The sequence below is a fragment of the Quercus suber genome, unplaced genomic scaffold (assembly GCF_002906115.3).
Source record: "Quercus suber isolate HL8 unplaced genomic scaffold, Cork oak 2.0 scaffold_61, whole genome shotgun sequence".
Classification (NCBI taxonomy): domain Eukaryota; kingdom Viridiplantae; phylum Streptophyta; class Magnoliopsida; order Fagales; family Fagaceae; genus Quercus; species Quercus suber.
In genome coordinates, this window is record NW_027069526.1 from 1946261 (window position 1) to 1951695 (window position 5435).

Here is a 5435-nt window from a genome sequence, read left to right on the forward strand (position 1 = left end):
GGTTTGTGGCTCCAACTATTGCATTGCTTTATATTATTTATGGCTCTAGCCGTATAGCGCTAGTGAGTTGACAACATTCCAGCAGCATAATAACATAAGTCTAGCGGTACAATGATAATGAAGTAAAATATATTCAATAATTGTGGTTTGTGGCTTAATAAAATACATTGAAGTTAAATGTATTGGTTTGTGGCTCAATAATTGAAGTAAGATACATTTCAACAGCATAATAAAATGAGTCCAGTAGTATAGTATGATATTATAAGTCCTTTCATGGTGACTTCATGATTGAAAGGGAAAAATGGATGCTACTAGTGGGAAAGAGAATATGTCCAACGGTGTGCATAAGTTGGTTAAGTTTATCCATTTATCATGCACTTAAATGATTTTTCCCATGTAATGCTCTTTTAGTTTTTAACCAAATATAAGTGATATTGCATTCCATGAGAAGGACTTTTAGTATTATAAGTTTGTGCCTTTCATAAGATGGAGTTTTTAGCATTATAATTATATTCTTTCCATGAGAAGGGCTTTGTAACATGTTTTTGGAAGAGTGTTTGATATCTTTTTAAATGTATGGAGATGGTAAGAAATATATATGTTTTGTAAGAAATGGTGTTTGTAATATGTATGAGAAGTATGTATAGATACTTTGTTGAATATGGATATTGTATATAGATACTTTGTGAGATATGAAGTTTATTGAAGCTATAAGAGAAGTATGTTTGAATATTTTGTGAGGAGTGTATTTGTAAAATATATGGAAGTGTGAGAGATATTGAGATTAAATATAGTAAATACATGAGATTGTAGTTGCTACTGAAGTGGCTTTTGTGTTATGATAATGGGTTATGTTTCCTTCTAAGAGAATAGATTTTGTAAGAGAAATGGAGAAGGATATGTTTAGGGATATGGGCAGCAAGATGATGATATTTCAGAATATAGAGGATTAGAGAATGAGCATTAGATGGGGTAGTAGTGGTGTTCTAGTGTTATGTCATGGGTTATATTGCTTTCTAAGAAAAGAGATTTTGTAAGAGAAATGGAGAAAGAGATGGAAATGTGTTTATGAGCAGAAAAATATAGGCATTTTCTAAATATGGAAAGAAATGGAATAAGTATAAGATGGTTAGTGGTGGTGTGTTGTGTTGCGTGGTTGTTTACTAGGAGATTCTTGTAAGAAAATGAGGAGTATGTATATGTGTTTATGGGCAGCAAAATAATGAAATTTCAAAATATTGAGGATGAGAGAGTAAGTATATGATGGGGTAATGGTGTGGCGAGTTGTGTGTTGCTTGGTCCTCTTTATATAGAGCCAAGTATGTAACTAAATTTGAATTAGTTGAAGGGAAAATCAACAAATAGGGAAAGGTTTTAAGCAAAATGAATGATTTCCTTAGTGGATTTTTGGTTTTTAGCTAAAAGAAGAAAGTCTGAAACTTTAATGCTACTGGAGTTGCTGTTACAGCTGTCAGTCATAGCTATATAGTAGCTAAAACAGCTGTTAGCTATACAGTAGTAGCTATTGTAGCAGTTAACACTGCTGGATGATGTCACTTGAATGATAGCTTTCACTGGAGAAAATATTTAGCATTAAATTCATGGGTTTGGCTGAAAATGATAAGATAACTTTTATGGGATCCTCCTATTTCTGGTATTGCAGCTGAACGTTAAATATATGGCTTAAAATGGTGAGATTTCTTTTATGTGATCCTTACTTATTTTGGTATAGTAGATAGTTGCTGGGATTGGGCATTAATGGGTTGATGATGTCACTTTGGATATGTCAACTACCTAAGCTACTGCTGGAGGTGTTGTAGCTTCTACTAGAGTTAAGGCAGTTGCTGCTGGAATTAAGACAACTTCTACTGGAGCTGTTACTAATACTTTTTTACTAAGTTTTCTCTTTTGGAAAATAATATGTTTAGTCAACGGTTTTATTACAATATAATTTTGGTAAGTAATAAATTCATTGGTTGATGTTTGATGAAGCTTTAGAGATGTAACTATGGTCTCTTTGTATTATGACCAAAGTTTGGAGAGCAAGGAGAGCATTTGATGTTGCTGAGATATTAGATAGAGATAGCTAATAGAATTTAGGCATGTGTTTGGTATTGATTTAAATAATGTAATTAGATTATATGATGAACATTAAGTTTTAGGTAAAGAGCAATGGTGAGTTTTATCATTTTAAGTGTTATGTGATATGAGAGGCTTACCAGATGTTACCTATTGCACACTAACCCATCAGAGTTCAGGGAATTGGGGAAGACATGTCAAGCAACATGTTTTCTTTATCAACTTTGAACTACTGGAGCTTTCCTGAACATACTTCTTGACCCTCCAAACCATGACTCCCAAAGTTTCCCCGATAAGACTCATGAGCTGAAAATGAGATGATGTGCCATAAGCTTAAACCATGGGCTTTGATGAGATAAAATTGCCACGGGTATTGTACCGTAGGCTTTGGCGTCATTTTTGGTAATTATGGGCTCTTTTGGGCTTTGAAATAAATTTACCCAAAATCCATGATAATATTGATATGGTGCAGGTTACCAATGAAATAAAGCCGTGTGGTGTGAAAATTTTGTCCTCAACATCCTTCTGTCTAATTTCATCATATTGTACCATTAGGGATTTTGAAAACGACATCAATTGATATTTTTCGGATTCTTAAGTAAATAAAATGAAAAACTATTTAAATAGGAATATTTTTTTTTTCTATCTCACTCTTTCTCCCCTTCGATCCAAACTGGCCATTTGGCCGTTAGGTTAACTATCTGTGTGTTTGGGTGTTGAAGCTATAGCAAAGACAGGTATTAGCATTTGACCCAAAAAAAAAAAAAAAAAAAAACATATACTTTGAAATGAATTCAAGACAAAGCACAAAGAAATCACATCATACTAATCCTTTATTATCATTTTCTAGTAAGCTAGCACATCATTTTTTCTCTCTTCCATAACTTAGCCACCTCAACCAGTGATTTTGTAGACGACCCATCTTTGCTCAATGCCTTTTCAGCTGCATTCTTTAGCTCTTTCATTTTGTTCCAAAACAATTTCCCTTCTTCTCCTTCAATTAGGCCTCTCGCATAGTTTGCAATGTCTTTATGTCCCACCAAGCCCTTATTGTTCACTTTGACCCTAAATGCAACCTTAAGATCATCAGCTAGCAATGTAGCGTTCATCCTTTGCTCCGCATAGAGTGGCCATGCAATCAATGGCACACCATTGACAATGCTCTGCTAGGATTCGTTCCAGCCACAATGACTCAAGAACCCCCTGGTTGAACCATGGCTCAAGACATGTATTTGAGGAGCCCAAGAGGGCACAACTAGCCCCACATCTTTGGTCCTCTCCAAGAACCCCTTGGGAAGAAAATCAAAGGGGTCCTTAATGCTTTGAACGCTAAAGAAACTGGCATTGGTTGCTATTTCATGTGGGCTCTAACAACCCAAAGAAATCTTTGCCCACTCATTTCAAGCCCCAAGGCCAATTCATTTAGTTGCTCATGTGAAAGAGTCCCACCACTACCAAATGAAACATATAACATAGACCCATTTGATTGTTTATCTAACCACCTCAAACACTCAGACTCATTAACCCCACGATCTAAACAGGACTGAACCAGCGGTCCAACAGGGTAAACCGGTGGCTTACCCTCTCCAACTTCATTCAAAGCTTTAAAAGCAACAGGCTCCAAAACCATGAACCTATTAACCATAATTCCAGTGGCAAGATGGACTTGTTTGACACTAAATAGCATCCTTTCATAGGCCACATTCTTTCTATCTTGCATTGGGTCTGGTAAATCAGTCCCATGGATTGGCACACACCCAGGTAATTTCACTGGTTCAAGCGAGTCTCTATACTCACAAGAAAACCTTTCATCAAGCTCTGGTATGTAAAAGCCTAACAACAATGACATAGTGTTTACAGTGAAAAAAATGTAAGACAAAACACCAAATTCTTCAGCTACATCAAGAACATCAAAACCAAATACATCAACTACGAAGGCCATAGCCGAGTTGAGTCAGCTAAGACCTTGATTGAGTCTCGTAGAGTAGGGAAGGACCGTGTGAGACTAAGTGCAATCCGAGTCTCAATTTTAACATCCTCGGAGAGGTCATCAAAGTTCTCAGGAGGAAGAAGGATGGAGGATATGGAATCAGGAAGGGATTCAAGGACAGCTTTTTGAGGTTTCATGGATGACCCATCATCGGTGGTAATGATGAAGATGACAAACAAATCGTGGTGGAGGACAAGTCACTTGGCGAGCTCAACGAGTGGGATTAGGTGACCCATCCCTGGACTGGGCACAATTGCCACGTGGTTATGGGGTGAACTCTGTTGAGTGTGTTCCATGATAAATTGCAGATGGAGCTCAGTTGTGACCTATTGGCTCTGAAACTGTGATCATTTAATGTGAGGAAGCGAAGGTGAAAGTCACAGGGACGAACCCAGGTGGGGGCCTAAGGGGGCCCGAGCACCCCTAGGCCCTAAATAAAAGATTTAATAGGTAAAATTTTCAACAAAAAAAAAAGACTTGGTTCCCCCTTAGTTTCATGAACCACAGCCGGCCAGCCCAGTTAATAGCCCATGTAAATCCTAAAAAAAAATGTAAAAAAGAAAAAGAAAACCCGGTAGTCCAAAATGGCAAAGCCAAATGGAACAAGCGAAAAAGTGAAAAATTAAGGAAAAAAGAAAAAAGAAAAGAGAGAGGCAAGACATAGAGTGAGAGGCGAGACTTAGGGAGATTCACTCCACCACTCATGCCACCACCACGCGAGAGAGAGACCCATCTCGCCACCCATCTCGTAGAGTCACAAACGACAAACACGTACTTGTCAACTGTCGGCGTTGCATACCCAAACAGGAAACGGCCACACCAACACCGCCACAACCCACGCGAGACCCATTTTGCCGCTGGTTGCTCGATCTGCCCAGCCCAGCTTCATTGCTTCAACCTTCACAGTTCACAAGTATTTAATCTATCATTTCCTTCAAAACCTAATATAATATTTGCGAATCTCAGAATCTAACAATCTGTACTTGTGGACTTGTGGTGTTTATGTTTTTACTAATGAGTGATGAACTGAGTTGGTGATTGTGAATTGAATCTGTGCCAGTGGTTTTTTTTTTCTTTTTTTTTTTTTTTTTGCCTTTCTGGCTTTTTGGCTTGTGACTCTCTGTCACTCTGTGTTTGTGACTCTCTCTCTTATATTATATAGATAAGAGAGATAGAGAGAGAGAATAGAGTTTGTACAGATTAGAGAATATATTAGTGTAGTGTTTGACTGTTTATTCTTTGTTAACTAGTAGTTGGGCAATAATAGGGACAAGTGACAGAAAAAAAAAAAAAAAAAAAAAAAAAAAAAAAAAAACAAAACAAAACAAAACAAAACAAAACAAAAAAAAAAAAAAAAAAAAAAAAA

At 36.9% G+C, this 5435-nt stretch overlaps 1 pseudogene; it reads right to left on the reverse strand.

Moving 5' to 3' along the window:
• Nucleotides 1–2881: 2881 nt before the first annotated feature.
• LOC112039074 (hydroquinone glucosyltransferase-like) lies at nucleotides 2882–5255 on the reverse strand (annotated as a pseudogene).
• Nucleotides 5256–5435: the final 180 nt, after the last annotated feature.